At 38.5% G+C, this 19,331-nt stretch overlaps 1 pseudogene; it reads right to left on the reverse strand.

Moving 5' to 3' along the window:
• Nucleotides 1-16,470: 16,470 nt before the first annotated feature.
• On the reverse strand, nucleotides 16,471-17,411 carry LOC126071038 (putative gustatory receptor clone PTE03; annotated as a pseudogene).
• Nucleotides 17,412-19,331: the final 1,920 nt, after the last annotated feature.

Here is a 19,331-nt window from a genome sequence, read left to right on the forward strand (position 1 = left end):
TATCAGGAGGGATCAGTCCCTGGAGAAGGACATCATGCTTGGTAAAGGAGAGGGTCAGTCAAAAAGAGGAAGACTCTCGATGAGATGGACTGACACAGTGGCTGCAACAATTGGCTAAAGCATAACCATTGTGAGCATGGCGCAGGACCAGGCAGTGTTTCGTTCTGTTGTGCATATTGCCCTATGAGTTGGAATCAACTCAGTGGCACCTAACAACAACAACAATCCTCTCATTCCGCTCCCACTCCCAGCCCTGAGAAAACTCTATAGATTCCCCAGTTCTGGACATTTCTTTGAAATAGAATCATGTAATATATGGTCTCTAGTGACTGACTCTTCTCACTTAGCATAATATTTACAGGGTTCACCCATGTTGTAGCCGGTAGCATTACTTCATTCATTCTTATGGCCAAATAACATTCCATTGTACAGATATGTCACATTTTTTTTTTATCCATTTGTTACTTCATAGCTATTTGAGATGCTGCTGTAAACATTTGTTTATAATTTTTGCATGGATATATGTTTTCTTTTTTTAGATATATACCTAGGAATGCAATTACAGGGTCATACGGTAACTAAGTTTAATAATTTGAGGGACTACCAGAATATTTTCCAAAATGGCTGTACCATTTTAAGACAGGGGATCCAGAGGCACCTGAGGTCAGCTCTAACCTTGTAGTAACCGAAGCTGCAAATAGATAAGGAACGAACAACAACAGACAAAACGCATCCTGGAACAATGAGTCGAAGCAGCCTAATGATAGAGCTCACAGATTTCCTCAAAGCTGTCTTTTTTCAAAAGCAACCAGATGGAACCAGCCCTAGGGACATGCGCAGAACATCCACCTCTGACCGCTATGTGATCTTCCACCAGGGGCAACAGAGAGCTAAAGCTGAATCCGGGGAACCGAACTGGGGGAGCAGCACTTCATAATAAGTCCTGCTATGAACCCCAGAAGCCCGGGAGACTGGAACTATCTTAGAAAACCACTGCATGTGCACCTTAATTAACATATCCCCACCCAAATGGGCCACTTCCTGGAAAACCCCGCCTATGCCCATGAATAAACATAAATCCTTTCCCCACTCAAAAACCTTTAAAAACCTATGCAAGCTCTTAGTTCAGGGTGATGGCAGTAAGTGTTGCCTAGGCCCTCCTCATCTCCTCTTGCAAGCCTCTTTTAAAAAAGCTTTGCTTGTATGGAAAATTCCCCATGCCTCACCTGTTCATTCTTGATCTGTGAAAGGCAAGAACCTCCTTCAATTAAATGTGAAGAGGTGCTGGCAACAATTTCACATTCCCATTAGGAATACACAAAATTTTTAATTTCTCCACATTTTCACCAACATATGCTTTTTTATTTTTTTTTAAATAGGAGCTATCCTAGTGGGAATGAAGTGGTATCTCACTGAAGTTTTGATTTGCATTTCCCTGATGACTAATAATGTTGAGTATCTTTTTTCCTGTGCATTTCTTCTTTGTGGAAATGTCTATTCAAGTCTTTTATTCTCTTTTTAAATGGTTATTTGTCTGTTTATTTTGGAATAAAACTATATGAAATATATTTGATTTGCAAATACTTTCTCTAATTCTATGGGTTTTCACTTCTTTAATGTGTTTTCAAATTCAATTTATCTATTTTTTTCCTTGTTTGCATGTGCTTTTGGTCTACATTTAAGAATCTTTTGCAAAATCTAAGGTCAAGATTTGTCCCTATGTTTTCTAAGCATTTCAGTTTTACTTCTTACGTTCAGTCCCTTGATCCACTTTGAGTTTTTTTTTTTAATCTCATTTGAGGTAATCGTTGTATTTTATCCTTTTGCATGTGGCTATCCATTTGTCCTAGCACCATTTATCAAAAAGACCATTCTTCCCCCATTGGGTGATCTTGGCACCTTTGTTGAGATGAGCTCTACATATATGTGTGTGTGTATATAGATAGATAGATAGATACATATCATATATACATATGGGTTAATTTCTAAACTTTCATTTCTAATCTATTGATCTATATGTCTATTTTTGTGCTAGTTTTTTTTTACCACATTATCTTGATTACTGTTGCTTTGTAGTAAGTTTGAAATCAAGAAGTGTGAGTTCTCCTTTCTCCTTTTTCAAGATAGTTTTGCTTATTCTGTGTCCCTAGTAATTCCACATGAATTTTAGAATCAATTTGTCAATTTGTGTAAATAAATAATCTGGAATTCTTATGTTGTTGTTGTTGTTAGGTGCCATCGAGTCGGTTCCGACTCATGGCGACCCTATGCACAACAGAACGAAACACTGCCCGGTCCTGCGCCACCCTTACAATCGTTGTTATGCTTGAGCTCATTGTTGCAGCCACTGTGTCAATACACCACATTGAGGGTCTTCTTCTTTCAGCTGACCCTGTACTCTGCCAAGCATGATGTCCTTCTCCAGACACTGATCCCTCCTGACAACATGTCCAAAGTATATAAGATGCAGTCTTGCCATCCTTCCCTCTAAGGAGCACCCTGGCCTCACTTCTTCCAAGACAGGTTTGTTCCCTCTTTTGGCAGTCCATGGTATATTCAATGTTCTTCGTCAACACCACAATTCAAAGGCGTCAACTCTTCTTCAGTCTTCCTTATTCATTGTGCAGCTTTCACATGCGTGTGACATGATTGAAAATACTATGGCTTGGGTCAGGCACACCTTAGTCTTCAAGGTGACATCTTTGCTCTTCAACATTTTGAAGAGGTCCTTTGCAGTAGATTTGCCCAATACAATGCCTCTTTTGATTCTTGACTGCTGCTTTCATGGGTGTTGATTGTGGATCCAAGTAAAATGAAATCCTTGACAACTTCAATCTTTTCTCCGTTTATCATGATGTTGCTCATTGGTCCAGTTGTGAGGATTTTTGTTTTCTTTATGTTGAGGTGCAGTCCATACTGAAGGCCGTGGTCTTTGATCTTCATTAGTAAGTGCTTCAAGTCCTCTTCACTTTCAGCAAGCAAGGTTGTGTCATCTGCATAACCCAGGTTGTTAATGAGTCTTCCTCCAATCCTGATGCCACGTTCTTCTTCATATAGTTCAGCTTCTCGAATTATTTGTTCAGCATAGAGATTAAATACGTATGGTGAAAGAATACAACCCTGATGCACACCTTTCCTGACTTTAAACCTATCAGTATCCCCTTATTCTATCCGAACAACTGCCTCTTGATCTATGTAAAATTTCCTCATGAGCATAATTAAGTGTTCTGGAACTCCCATTCTTCACAGCGTTATCCATAGTTTGTTATGATCCGCACAGTCGAATGCCTTTGCATAGTCAATAAAACAAAGGGAAACATCCTTCTGGTATTCTCTGCTTTCAGCCAGATCCATCTGACATCAGCAATGATATCTCTGGTTCCATGTCCTCTTCTGACATTGGTCTGAATTTCTGGCAGTTTCCTGTCGATATATTGCTGCAGCCGTTTTTGAATGATCTTCGGCAAAATTTTGCTTGCTTGTGATATTAATTATATTGTTCTATAATTTCCTACTTCGGTTTTGGATCACCTTTCTTGGGAATAGGCATAAATATGGACCTGTTCCAGTCATTTGGCCGGGAAGCTCTCTTCCATATTTCTTGGCATAGACGGTTGAGCACCTCCAGCACTGCATGTTTGTTGAAACATCTCAATTGATATTCCATCAATTCCTGGAGCTTTGTTTTTCACCAATGCCTTCAGAGCAGCCTGGATTTCTTCCTTCAGTACCATCGGTGTCTGATCATATGCCACCTCTTGAAATGGTTGAATATTGACTAATTATTTTTGGTATAATGACTCTGTGTATTCCTTCCATCTTCTTTTGATGCTTCCTGTGTCTTTTAATATTTTCCCCATGGAATCCTTCACTATTGCAACTTGAGGCATGAATTTTTTCTTCAGTTCTTTCAGCTTGAGAAACACCCAGCATGTTCTTCCCTTTTGGTTTTCTACCTCCAGCTCTTTGCACATGTCATTATAATACTTTATTTTGTCTTCTTGAGAGGCCCTTTGAAATCTTCTGTTCAGTTCTTTTACTTCATCAATTCTTCCTTTTGCTTTAGCTGCTCGATGCTGAAGAGCAAGTTTCAGAGTCTCCTCTGACATCCACCTTGGTCTTTTCTTTCTTTCCTATCTTTTCAGTAACCTCTTGCTTTCTTCATGGATGATGTCCTTGATGTCATTCCACAACTCATCTGGTCTTCGGTCACTAGTATTCAATGTGTTAAATGTATTCTTGAGACGGTCTCTAAAGTCAGGTGGGATACACTTAAGGTCATATTTTGGCTCTCATGGACTTGCTCTGATTTTCTTCAATTTCGGCTTGAACTTGCATATGAGCAATTGATGGTCTGTTCCACAGTCAGCCCCTGGCCTTGTTCTGAGTGATGATATTGATCTTTTCCATCATCTTTTTCCACAGATGTAGTCATTCGATTTCTGCGTGTTGCATTTGGCAAAGTCCATGGGTATAGTCGCCATTTATGTTGCTGAAAGAAGGTATTTGCAATGGAGAAGTCGTTGGTCTTGCAAAATTCTATCATTCCATCTCCAGCATTGTTTCTATCACCAAGGGCATATTTTCCAACTACTGATCCTTCTTCTTTGTTTCCAACTTTCTCCTTCCAATTCCCAGTAATTATCAATGAATCTTGATTGCATGTTTGATCGATTTCAGACTGCAGCAGCTGATAAAATTCTTCTATTTCTTCATCTTTGGCCCTAGTGGTTGGTGCATAAATTTGAATGATAGTTGTATTAATTGGTCTTCCTTGTAGGCATATGGATATTATCCTATCACTGACAGCATTGTACTTCAGGATAGATCTTGAAACATTCTTTCTGACGATGAATGCAACACCATGCCTCTTTGAGCTGTCATTCCCAGCATAGTAGACTATATGATTGTCTGATTGAAAATGGCCAATACCAGTCCATTTCAGCTCACTAATGACTAGAATATCGATGTTCATGTGCTCCATTTCATTTTTTTTAATTAACTTTTATTAAGCTTCAAGTGAACATTTACAAATCCATTCAGTCTGTCACATGTAAGTTTACATACATCTTACTCCCTTCTCCCACTTGCTCTCCCCCTCTTGAGTCAGCCCTTTCAGTCTCTCGTTTTGTGCCAATTTTGCCATCTTCCCTCTCTCTCTATCTTCCCATCCCCCCTCCAGTCAAGAGTTGCCAACACACTCTCAAGTGTTCACCTGATTTAATTAGCTCACTCTTCATCAGCATCTCTCTCCCCCCCGCTGACCAGTCCCTTTCATGTCTGATGAGTTGTCTTCGGGGATGGTTCCTGTCCTGTGCCAACAGAAGGTCTGGGGAGCATTGCCGCCGGGATTCCTCTAGTCGCAGTCAGACCATTAAGTATGGTCTTTTTATGAGAATTTGGGGTCTGCATCCCACTGATCTCCTGCTCCCTCAGGAGTTCTCTGTTGTGCTCCCTGACAGGGCAGACATCGATTGTGGCCAGGCACCAACTAGTTCTTCTGGTCTCAGGATGATGTAGGTCTCTGGTTCATGTGGCCCTTTCTGTCTCTTGGGTTCTTAGTTGTCGTGTGACCTTGGTGTTCTTCATTTTCCTTTGCTCCAGGTGGGTTGAGACCAATTGATGCATCTTAGATGGCCCCTTGTTGGCATTTAGGACCCCAGGTGCCACATTTCAAAGTGGGATGCAGAATGTTTTCATAATAGAATTATTTTGCCAATTGACTTAGAAGTCCCCTCAAACCATGTTCCCCAGGCCCCCGCCCCTGCTCCGCTGACCTTTGAAGCATTCATTTTATCCCAGAAACTTCTTTGCTTTTAGTCCAGTCCAATTGGGCTGACCTTCCTTGTATTGAGTGTTGTCTTTCCCTTCACCCAAAGCAGTTCTTATCTACTGATTGATCAATAAAAAACCCTCTCCCTCCCTCTCTCCCTCCCCCTTCGTAACCACAAAAGTATGTATTCTTCTCAGTTTTTTCTATTTCTCAAGATCTTATAATAGTGGTCTTATACAATATTTGTCCTTTTGCCTCTGATTAATTTCGCTCAGCATAATGCCTTCCAGGTTCCTCCACGTTATGAAATGTTTCAGAGATTCGTCACTGTTCTTTATCGATGCGTAGTATTCCATTGTGTGAATATACCACAATTTATTTACCCATTCATCCGTTGATGGACACCTTGGTTGCTTCCAGCTTTTTGCTATTGTAAACAGAGCTGCAATAAACATGGGTGTGCATATATCTGTTTGTGTGAAGGCTCTTGTATCTCTAGGGTATATTCCGAGGAGTGGGATTTCTGGGTTGTATGGTAGTTCTATTTCTAACTGTTTAAGATAACGCCAGATGGATTTCCAAAGTGGTTGTACCATTTTACATTCCCACCAGCAGTGTATGAGAGTTCCAATCTCTCCGCAGCCTCTCCAACATTTATTATTTTGTGTTTTTTGGATTAATGCCAGCCTAGTTGGTGTGAGATGGAATCTCATCGTAGTTTTAATCTGCATTTCTCTAATGGCTAATGATCGAGAGCATTTTCTCATGTATCTGCTGGCTGCCTGAATATCTTCTTTACTGAAATGTGTGTTCATCTCCTTTGCCCACTTCTTGATTGGGTTGTTTGTCTTTTTGTGGTTGAGTTTTGACAGAATCATGTAGATTTTAGAGATCAGGCGCTGCTCGGAGATGTCATAGCTGAAAATTCTTTCCCAATCTGTAGGTGGTCTTTTTACTCTTTTGGTGAAGACTTTAGATGAGCATAGGTGTTTGATTTTTAGGAGCTCCCAGTTATCTGGTTTCTCTTCATCATTTTTGGTAATGTTTTGTATTCTGTTTATGCCTTGTATTAGGGCTCCTAGGGTTGTCCCTATTTTTTCTTCCATGATCTTTATCATTTTAGTCTTTATGTTTAGGTCTTTGATCCACTTGGAGCTAGTTTTTGTGCATGGTGTGAGGTATGGGTCCTGTTTCATTTTTTTGCAAATGGATATCCAGTTATGCCAGCACCATTTGTTGAAAAGACAATCTTTTCCCCAATTAACTGACACTGGTCCTTTGTCAAATATCAGCTGCTCATACGTGGATGCATCTATGTCTGGGTTCTCAATTCTGTTCCATTGGTCTATGTGCCTGTTGTTGTACCAGTACCAGGCTGTTTTGACTACTGTGGCTGTATAATAGCTTCTGAAATCAGGTAGAGTGAGGCCTCCCACTTTCTTCTTCTTTTTCAGTAATGCTTTGCTTATCCGGGGCTTCTTTCCCTTCCATATGAAATTGGTGATTTGTTTCTCTATCCCCTTAAAATATGACATTGGAATTTGGATCGGAAGTGCGTTAAATGTATAGATGGCTTTTGGTAGAATAGACATTTTTACTATGTTAAGTCTTCCTATCCATGAGCAGGGTATGTTTTTCTACTTAAGTATGTCCTTTTGAATTTCTTGTTGTAGAGCTTTGTAGTTTTCTTTGTATAGGTCTTTTACATCCTTGGTAAGTTTTATTCCTAAGTATTTTATCTTCTCGGGGGCTACTGTGAATGGTATTGATTTGGTTATTTCCTCTTCGGTGTTCTTTTTGTTGATGTAGAGGAATCCAAGTGATTTTTGTATGTTTATTTTATAACCTGAGACTCTTCCAAACTCTTCTATTAGTTTCAGTAGTTTTCTGGAGGATTCCTTAGGGTTTTCCATGTATACGATCATGTCATCTGCAAATAGTGATAGCTTTACTTCTTCCTTGCCAATCTGGATACCCTTTATTTCTTTGTCTAGCCTAATTGCCCTGGCTAGGACTTCAAGTACGATGTTGAATAAGAGCGGTCATAAAGGGCATCCTTGTCTGGTTCCCGTTCTCAAGGGAAATGCTTTCAGGTTCTCTCCATTTAGAGTGATATTGGCTCTTGGCTTTGCATAAAAAAAAAAAAAAAAAAACTAGTGCCATCGAGTCGTTGGCTTTGCATAGATGCCCTTTATTATGTTGAGGAATTTTCCTTCAATTCCTATTTTGGTAAGAGTTTTTATCATAAATGGGTGTTGAACTTTGTCAAACGCCTTTTCTGCATCAATTGATAAGATCATGTGGTTTTTATCTTTTGTTTTATTTATGTGATGGATTACATTAATGGTTTTTCTGATATTAAACCAGCCTTGCATACCTGGTATAAATCCCACTTGATCAGGGTGAATTATTTTTTTGATGTGTTGTTGGATTCTATCGGCTAGAATTTTGTTGAGGATTTTTGCATCTATGTTCATGAGGGATATAGGTCTATAATTTTCTTTTTTTGTAATGTCTTTACCTGGTTTTGGTATCAGGGAGATGGTAGCTTCATAGAATGAGTTGGGTAGTATTCCGTCTTTTTCTATGCTTTGAAATACCTTTAGTAGTAATGGTGTTAAGTCTTCTCTGAAGGTTTGGTAGAACTCTGCAGTGAAGCTGTCCGGGCCGGGACTTTTTTTTGTTGGAAGTTTTTTGATTACCGTTTCAATCTCTTTTTTTGTTATGGGTCTATTTAGTTGTTCTACTTCTGAATGTGTTAGTTTAGGTAGGTAGTGTTTTTCCAAGAATTTATCCATTTCTTCTAGGTTTTCAAATTTGTTAGAGTACAATTTTTTGTAGTAATCCGAAAAGATTCTTTTAATTTCATTTGGTTCTGTTGTGATGTGGTCCTTCTCGTTTCTTATTCGGGTTATTTGTTTCCTTTCCTGTATTTCTTTAGTCAGTCTAGCCAATGGTTTATCAATTTTGTTAATTTTTTCAAAGAACCAGCTTTTGGCTTTGTTAATTCTTTCAATTGTTTTTCTGTTCTCTAATTCATTTAGTTCAGCTCTAATTTTTATTATTTGTTTTCTTCTGGTGTCTGATGGGTTCTTTTGTTGCTCACTTTCTATTTGTTCAAGTTGTCGGGACAGTTCTCTGATTTTGGCTCTTTCTTCTTTTTGTATGTGTGCATTTATCGATATAAATTGGTCTCTGAGCACTGCTTTTGCTGTGTCCCAGAGGTTTTGATAGGAAGTATTTTCATTCTCGTTGCTTTCTATGAATTTCCTTATTCCCTCCTTAATGTCTTCTATAACCCAGTCTTTTTTCATAAGGGTGTTGTTCATTTTCCAAGTATTTGATTTCTTTTCCCTAGTTTTTCTGTTATTGATTTCTAGTTTCATTGCCTTGTGGTCTGAGAAGATGCTTTGTAATATTTCGATGTTTTTGGACTCTGCAAAGATTTGTTTTATGACCTAATATGTGGTCTATTCTAGAGAATGTTCCATGTGCGCTAGAAAAAAAGTATATTTTGCAGCAGTTGGGTGGAGAGTTCTGTATAAGTCAATGAGGTCAAGTTGGTTGATTGTAGTAATTAGGTCTCCCGTGTCTCTATTGAGCTTCTTACTGGATGTCCTGTCCTTCTCCGAAAGTGGTGTGTTGAAGTCTCCTACTATAAATGTGCAGGTGTCTATCTCACTTTTCAATTCTGTTAAAATTTGATTTATGTATCTTGCAGCCCTGTCATTGGGTGCGTAAATGTTTAATATGGTTATGTCTTCCTGATCAATTGTCCCTTTTATCATTATGTAGTGTCCTTCTTTATCCTTTGTGGTGGATTTAAGTCTAAAGTCTATTTTGTCAGAAATTGATATTGCTACTCCTCTTCTTTTTTGCTTATTGTTTGCTTGATATATTTTTTCCATCCTTTGAGTTTTAGTTTGTTTGTGTCTCTAAGTCTAAGGTGTGTCTCTTGTAGGCAGCATATAGATGGATCGTGTTTCTTTATCCAGTCCGTGATTCTCTGTCTCTTTACTGGTGCATTTAGTCCATTTACATTCAGCGTAATTATAGATAAATAAGTTTTTAGTGCTGTCATTTTGGTGCCTTTTCATGTGTGTTGTTGGCCATTTCATTTTTCCACATACTTTTTTGTGCTGAGACGTTTTTCTTAGTAAATTGTGAGATCCTCATTTTCATAATGTTTAACTTTATGTTAGTTGAGTCGTTACGTTTTTCTTGGCTTTTTTCTTGAGTTATGGAGTTGATATTCCTTTTTGTGGTTACATTATTATTTACCCCTATTTTTCTAAGTAAAAACCTAACTTGTATCGTTCTATATCGCTTTGTATCACTCTCCATCTGGCAGTTCAATGCCTCCTGTATTTAGTCCCTCTTTTTGATTATTGTGATCTTTTACCTATTGACTTCCATGATTCCCTGTTATGTGTATTATTTAATTAATTGATTAATTTTTTTAGAATTAATCTTAATTTGTTTGTTTTTATGCTTTCCCTATTTGAGTTGCGTTGATATCAGGACGTTCTGTTTTGTGACCTTGTATTGTGCTGGTACCTGATATTATTGGTCATCTGACCAAACAATCTCCTTTAGCATTTCTTGTAGCCTTGGTTTGGTTTTAGTAAATTCTCTAAACTTGTGTTTATCTGTAAATATCTTAATTTCGCCTTCATATTTCAGAGAGAGTTTTGCTGGATATATGATCCTTGGCTGGCAGTTTTTCTCCTTCAGTGCTCTCTATACGTTGTCCCATTCCTTTCTTGCCTGCATGGTTTCTGCTGAGCAGTCTGAACTTATTGATTCTCCCTTGAAGGAAACCTTTCTTTTCTCCCTGGCTGCTTTTAAAATTTTCTGTTTATCTTTGGTTTTGGCAAGTTTGATGATAATATGTCTTGGTGTTCTTCTTTTTGGATCAGTCTTAAATGGGGTTCGATGAGCATCTTGGATAGATATCCTTTCGTCTTTCATGATGTCAGGGAAGTTTTGTGTCAGGAGTTCTTCAACTATTTTCTCTGTGTTTTCTGTCCCCCCTCCCTGTTCTGGGACTCCAATCGCTCGCAAGTTATCCTTCTTGATAGAGTCCCACATGATTCTTAGGGTTTCTTCATTTTTTTAAATTCTTTTATCTGATTTTTTTTCAGCTATGTTGGTGTTGATTCCCTGGTCCTCCAGATGTCCCAGTCTGCATTCTAATTGCTCGAGTCTGCTCCTCTGACTTCCTATTGCGTTATCTAGTTCTGTAATTTTACTGTTAATCTTCTGGATTTCTACATGCTGTCTCTCTATGGATTCTTGCAACTTATTAATTTTTCCACTATGTTCTTGAATAATCTTTTTGAGTTCTTCAACAGTTTTATCAGTGTGTTCCTTGGCTTTTTCTGCAGTTATCCTAATTTCATTTGTGATGTCTTTAAGCATTCTGTAAATTAGTTTTTTATATTCTGTATCTGATAATTCCAGGATTGTATCTTCATTTGGGACAGATTTTGATTCTTTTGTTTGGGGGTTGGAGAAGCTGTCATGGTCTGCTTCTTTATGTGGTTTGATATGGACTGCTGTCTCCGAGCCATCACTGGGAAACTAGTTTTTCCAGAAAATCCGCTGACTGGTACGCTGGCTCCTGGCTCTGAAAACAATCGCTGTCTCCCCGTATTTGTTCGTTCTCCGTCTCTAAATCTGTGTTTGTTGTTCAGAGTTCGTAGATTGTTATGTATGTGATCGATTCACTTGTTTTTCCGAGTCTTTGTTGCAAGAGGGATCCGCAGTAGCATCCACCTAGTCTGCCATCTTGGCCCCGCCTCCTCTCCATTTCATTTTTGATGATTTCCAATTTTCCTAGATTCATACTTTGTACATTCCAGGTTCCGGTTTTTAATGGATGTTTGCAGCTGTTTCTTCTCATTTTGAGTCGTACCACATCAGCAAATGAAGGTCCCGAAAGCTTTACTCAATCCATGTCATTAAGGTCAACTCTACTTTGAGGAGGTAGCTCTCCCCCGGTTATCTTTTGAGTGCCTTCCAACCTGGGAGGCTCATGTTCCAGCACTATATCAGACAATGTTCTGTTGCTATTCATAAGGTTTTCACTGGCTAATGCTTTTCTGGAGTAGACTGCCGGGTTCTTCTTCCTAGTCTTTCTTAGTGTGGAAGCTCAGCTGAAACCTGTCCTCTATGGGTGACCCTGCTGGTATCTGAATACTAGTGGCATATCTTACAGCACCACAGCAACACACAAGCCCCCACAGTACGACAAACTGACAGATACGTGGGGGGAATTCTTATAGGAATTGTGTAATCAGTACAACAGTTTGGAGAATATTGCCATCTTAAAAATGCTAATTTTTCCAACTCATGAACATGATGTATTTTTTCTAATTATTTAGATCTTAAAGTTATGTCAATAATAGTTTTTACTTTTCAATACATGTCTTACACTTCTTTTCTAAAACTTATTCCTAAGTAGTTTATTCTGTAATTTTTGATGCTTTTGTAAATGGAATTGTTTGCTTAATTTCATTTTTGCATTATTCATTGCAAGTATATAGAAATACAATTGATTTTGGCATATTGATCTTGTATGTTATAACCTTGCTGAGTGCAGTTATTAGTCCAAATAGTGTCTTAGCAGATTAAGATTTTCTCTACATCATCTCTGAAGTCACCTACAAATATAGTTTTACGTTTTTCTTTCCAATTTGGGCACCTATTATTTCTTTGCCACGTAGAGTTTCCAAGGAGCACCTGGTGGATTCAAACTGCCGACCTTTTGGTTAGCAGCCATAGCACTTAACCACTATGCCACTAGGGTTTTTCTTCTTTTTTAATTAAAAAAAACTTTTTAAAGAATCTTTTAGGAAGCATTAAAATTTAATCTTATAATTTGGAGGCAGTAATACACTTAGATCTAGACAAAAGGAGTCCCTATCCTGGGTCCCTGCTCTAGAGGCCCTCTGTATTTCATGTTGTTGTTGTTAAGTGCCATCAAGTCAGTTCCGACTCATAGTGACCATATGAATGACAGAACTAAATACTGCCTGTCCTCCACCATCCTCACAATCGTTATCCTTCAACTCATTGTTGCAGCTACTGTGTCATTTCATCTTGTTGAGGGTCTTCCTCTTTTTTGCTGACCCTCCTCTTTACCAAGCATGACATCCTTCTCCATGGACTGATACCACCTGATAACATGTCCAAAGTAGATGAGACATAATCTTACTATCCTTGCTTCCAAGGAGCATTCTGGTTGTACTTCTTCCAAGACAGATTTGTTCATTTTTTTTGCAGTCCTCAGTATATTCTTCACCAACACCGCAACTCAAAGGTGTCAATTCTTTGGTCTTCATCGTTCATTGTCCAGCTTTCCCATGCATATGAGGCAATTGAAAACACCATGGTCTGGGTCAGGCACACCTTAGTCTTCAAAGTGACATCTTTGCTTTTCAGGGCTTTAAAGAGACCTTTTGCAGCATTTCAATTCATGAATATGGTGTATTTTTTTCTAATTATTTAGATCTTCTCAAATTTATTTCTACAATATTTTGCACTTTTAAAAATGTGTCTTACACTTCTTTTATTATATTTATCCCTAAGTATTTCATTGTATTCTTCTTGATGCTTTTGTAAAGTGAATCATTTCTCTTAGTTTCAATTTTTGGATTGTTTATTTCAAGTATATAAAATTCAATTGGCTTTTGCACATTGATCTTGTATCCTGCAACCTCGCTGAGAGTGTATATTAGTCCAAATAGAATTTCATCAGATTCTTTAGGATTTTCTCTATGTCATCTGCAAATAGAGGGAGTCTTATCTCTTCCTTTCCAAGTTGGTGCCTTTTACTTCTTCTTCTTCCTTTTTTGCATAATTTCCCTATCTACAACCTCTACCACAAGTTGAATAGACATAGAATGAGTGGACATCCTTTTTTCTTTCCTGATTCAAAAGGAAAGCATGCAGTCCATTAAGTAAAATGTTAGCTGTGGTTTTTTCATAGATTCCATTTATGAAGTGGAAGAAAGGGATATGTGTAGAGGTAGTAAAACTATTATGTTGAAATACATGAAACAGAAGTTTTATATCTCAAAAAGAGTGAAATGCTAGGAATTTCATAGGATTCAACCCAATGTAAGGAATAGCTAAGAAAATGATAAATACAAATTCAGGATAGTGGATATTTCTTGGCAAGAGGGAGGATGATTAGACTGAGAGTCTCACAGGAGGATTCTAGATGACTGTAAATGTCATTTTTCTATTTAAGTGGTGGACATATATGTTTATATTATATGAATATTCTATAAGAAAAATAGTTAAATTACACACATTTTATATATGTGTGCTATATTTCACAAAAAAATAATCTTTCATGTATCATATTTTAAACACATTCTAGTATTAAAGACATGTTTCTAGAATATAGAGCTCATCACTATTTCACAAGGGTCTTTTTAATCATGTTTTCTCTAAGGGCCTATCCACAGGGTCCAGAGTCAGTGGTCCTTGAATGAGGGGCAGATAGCTGCAGATTTAACAAAGACCCAAGATGCTGCAGGTGGCTAAGGCCATCACTGGGTGAAATCCTGCCCTAGCAAATGCCATGGAGGCCGGTCCGAGAGCTGTCCCCAGAAGTGGTGGTGAAAATAATGGAAGTCAGTGAGGATGAGAACAGAAGGCTGTTACTGAGTATTCCAGGAAGTCATCCATTTTTACCACAAATTATCTCCTTAGATTAAAAGTGATCTTCAATAAAAGCAAACTTTCTCCTTGCTTCTCTATAGTGTCACATCCAACACCTCCCCTATATGGTTGAGTCCTTCAAAGACTACAGTGGCCTTATTAGCTTTATTCAAGCACATTTGATGTGTGGATTTCATCTGAAATGAATAACAAACAACAGAAAGGGTGACACGAGGTAAAAAGAAAAAAGTCAAACTCATTGCTAGCAGGTAATCATTGAGAAGGAATCAAAGCAAATTAACTTTCAGGGAAACATAATTCATCTTAGCCTGCAAAACCCATAACTGTGTCTTTGACTATATTACTAGATTTACTCAAAACACTGATACATATTTAAATAAAGATGAGGAAAACTAACTGCTAAAGCAAATGTTAAAAAATGTGCGAAAGCAAAAAGATTGCAAGGTCCAAGAATAGATGGCTACATATGGAATACAATATTAGCTAAATTTCATTGAGTACTTACTGTTTGCCAGACATGGTGCCTACTGCGTTCCCAACAGTATTTTCATTCTTGATCAGTGTCACTACAAATGTAATACCTGGGCTATCCACAGTGAAATCACTTATGAGCTTGTCAGACATGCACATTCATGGGCCCATTTCACAATAACCAAAGCCAAACCCATTGCTGTTGAGTCAATTCTGACTCATAGCAGCTCCACAGGACAGGGTAGAACTGCACCCATAGGGCTTACAAGGAGCATTTGTTGGATTCAAACTCACTACCTTTTGGTTAGCAGGCAAATGCTTAACTACTGCACCACCAGGGCTACCAAAATCACTGAAGATGAGCCCAGGAATCTGTGAATTAACAAGTTCTCCAGTTCTCATACACATTAACGTTGGAGAACAACTGCTGTAGACGATATGTCAAATCCACTCATAATAATTCCATTGCCTTCACCAGAGAATGGCTTATGAAGGGTTTTGTATGTCCCAATTCAGGCACATCAGCTGTGAAAGGATGTCTTCTGAAAGAGTCATTGGAAAAGTAACCTCTTCATTAAAGAAAAAGAAAAGAAAAAAAGGCATAGTCAGCTTTCTGTAATACAATGCCTGTAATTGATGCAGCCATCTGGTAACCTGGAGGGAAACCTGTCCTAGCACACAATCAATCAAATATCACAAAACTAGAGAGGAGCAAAGTCAGTTTCCATACTTATTTTGCACTACTGTTAGTCACTATGGTATATAGCCATTGTAGCAAAAGAATTGAAGGCAAGAACACAGATAATCGTACACCAGTGTTCATTGCAGCATATTCACAATAGCCATAAGGCAGAAACGGGCTAAATGCCCGTCAACAGATGAATGGGTAAGCAATGTGTCATAATGCAATGGAGTACTACTTGCCATAAAGAGAAATAGTCCTGATACATCCTACAACAGAGATGAACCTTGAAAACATTATGCTGAATGAAATGTCAGTTACGAAAGGACAAATACTGTATGATCCCACATAAATGAGATACCTAGAATAAGTGAGTGTATAGAGACCAAAGTTTATTACTGCTTATCAGGGTCAGTGAGTAAGAAAAAAGAAAGGGAGACTCATTGCTTAGGGACATTGGCTAAGAGTGAGGGAAAAATTTGAACATGAATAGTGGTGATGATTGATCAACATGAAGAAAGTAATTAATGCCACTAAGTGGCACATGTAAAAAATGTTGAAACGACAAATGTTTCATTACATACATAGTTACCAAAATAAACATAAATAAATAAATGCTTTAACATTCCTTGCTAATATGGTAAAAATTGTCACAAGACAGAAGCATGTGTAAGTAAATAAATATACTCATAAGTAAAAATGCATTTGAATTGATAAACATATAAAGCTTTTTATCATCAAAATGTAAAAAAAAAAGACTCTTGTTACTACAAGAATGTAACATTCTGATTCCCCCAGTACTATTTACTATGACTCATCTAGAAGACCAAGGCTAAGGCAGATAATACAATCATGAAAAAGAAGATGTTCTCCACAGGAGTTTCTTCAAGGCTTCCTTCATGTCCCTGTTCCTCAGGCTGTAGACAAATGGGTTCATCATTGGAGGGACCACAGTGTACATCACTGAGGCTACTGCTGTCTTCTTGAAAGAACGAGTAACTGCAGAACTAAGGTACACCCCAAAAGCTGTCCCATAGAATAAGAAAACCACTGACAGGTGAGACCCACAGGTGGAGAAAGCCTTATACGTTCCACCAGCTGATGGTATTCTCAGAATGGAAGAAACAATTTTAAAGTAAGAAAAAATAATCCCAAGGAGAGGAACACTACCCAGTACGCTAGTTAGTAAATATGTCAGGATGTTATTGAGAAAAGTATTGGAGCAGGCAAGTCTGATGACCTGAGCAAGTTCGCAGAAGAAGTGAGGGATTTCCCTGTCTGTGCAGAAGGACAGCCTTAGTATCATCAGACTGTGGAGCAGGGCATCCACCAAACTAATGAATAAGGAGAGTAGAATCAGCAGGCCACAGAGGTGAGAGTTCATGATGACTGTGTACCTCAGTGGTTGGCAGATGGCCACATAGCAGTCATAGGCCATTGCTGCAAGGAGAAAATTTTCCATGCCTGCAAATATCATGACAAAGCACACACCTGGGTGAGGCAGTCTGTGTAACTGATGGATTTGCTCTGTGTCTGGATGTTCATCAGCATCTTGGGGACCGTGGTGGTGCTGAAACAGATGTCAGTGAAGGACAGGTTAGAGAGGAAAAAGTACATGGGGGTGTGGAGGTGGGAGTCTGAGCTGATGGCCAGGATGATGAGCAGGTTCCCCAACACAGTGACGAGGTACGTGGTCAGGAATAGTCCAAAGAGGAAAGGCTGCAGTTCTGAATCCTCTGAGAGCCCCAGGAGGGAGAATGCTGCTACACCAGTTTGGTTTTCTGATGTCATGTTGTTGATGAGTCTCATGATGGAAGTGATAGGAAACAGATCTATAAAGATTGCTTATTTAGAGAAATTCTCACATTTGTATTGTGAAATGAAGTGAATACTACAAATATTTTTTCTGTCTCCTTCCCTCTCCCACTCTTTCCCTTCATCTGTCTCTGTCCCATCCTCTCTACCTTCCTCCCTCCTTCTGTTTTCTATCACATCTGTTATCATATCACCAAAAACATTTCCATCTGAATAAAGACCCAAGTGGTCTCCTTGATTTTGTTCTTGTTGTGTGCCTTGAGTGATATCAGACTAATAACAGCCCTATAGGACAGAGTAGAACTGGCCCCTAGGGTTTTTCAAGAAGGAGCTGGTAGATTTCAACTGCTGACCTTTTAGTTAGCAGCCAAGCTCTTAAACACTATGCTACCAGGGCTCTTTGCTTTAAAAGTCTTCAAGTCTCTGACCACATAGGTAGTATCTATGTGTTTATTAAATACTGTTTATCAACATTGTGCCCAGTAATAGGAAGGAAATAAAAAAAAATACATGGTTTTTACCTTTGGAATTTTCCAAAGGCTTCAAACTAGCAGAAAAACAAATTCTACATCCGCGTTTTACAGCAATGGTTCTCAAACTGCTTTTCATCAGAATTCTCTGAAGGCCTTTTTGAGCCCCCACAGAGTATTGGCTTCAGAATTTGGAGTCTAAGGCTCTAAATTTGTTCTTTCTAACAAATTCTCAAACGCTATTGCTGATGGCCTGGGACCACCCTTTGAGGTCCACTCTTCTAGAACATCAACCATTATGGCCCATGTACAATCAGCTCATCTGCAGGGAGGAACAGATGTGGTGCACTTCATGAGGAGATGGGGACCTGGCTCACCAGGCTCTGCAGAGGGACTTGGGGAGGAGTTCAAGCCCTTGACTCAATCATTTTCAGTTGTTCCTCAAAATTATACCTTTCAATTTTTTATTTCCATTTAAAGTCCCAGCATTTAAGTTCTTAATCCTTGTTATTATTGCTCTAATTAATAGCAGTATTATTAGAATGTATAGTAATAATATCATAATTGTCAAAAACTGTTGCCATTACCACTGCTAACACTTACTGAGTCCTGACTATTTCAGGAAATTTTCAGGATTTGCTGTATTTATTCTCACAACAGAGATGTGAATTAGGAACTTCTATTTTCCTACATTATATCCATGACCTCAAGTGCAGGTAAAGGAGAAGTGTGGTGAATTTACAGATACAAAGTACATGGCACTCTGCAAAACAGTAGTAACAGGATTTGAACTCAGGCTGTGAGATCTTGGAGCATACATCATACCACCACATGATACAACCTCTGAGTAGGGGATGACCAGGCATCCTGAAGGGTCAACAGATTCCATCACTTGCCTCTTGAAAAGTTCCAACTGAATTAAAACCCAAGTGCTTTCCCTGGTATTCAGGGTTATCTAAACTCTGACCACATAGGTAGTGACAGCATCAAAACAGGACCCACACTCAGGAACTGAAGTCAAGACAGAATGTGCTACCTGAAATCTCAAGCTGTTATCCTATTATGTCAATGAGACTCTTTTCTTCCATTTGTTTGAAGATGGAAACATTATTCTCATAAATGGTATATACTCATTGCTACAGAGTTGATTCCAAATTATAGCATTCCTATAGAACAGAGTGACACTGCTATATAGTTTCCAAGGCTGAAATCTTTGGGAAAATAGACTGCCACATCATTCCCCCACAGAGAAGCTGGTGGGTTGGACAGCCAACCTTTCAGTTAGCAACAGAGCTCTTAATCACTGTACCACCAGGGCAACAAGGTGATATGTAGCACATCCTTTTTTCCCCAAAACAGAAGAATGGGAGGAAAGAGGAACTACATGAGTCTTCAAAAACTGGAAAATAAAAAAAAGCAACAATTT

Source organism: Elephas maximus, chromosome 3 (assembly GCF_024166365.1).
Source record: "Elephas maximus indicus isolate mEleMax1 chromosome 3, mEleMax1 primary haplotype, whole genome shotgun sequence".
Lineage (NCBI taxonomy): Eukaryota > Metazoa > Chordata > Mammalia > Proboscidea > Elephantidae > Elephas > Elephas maximus.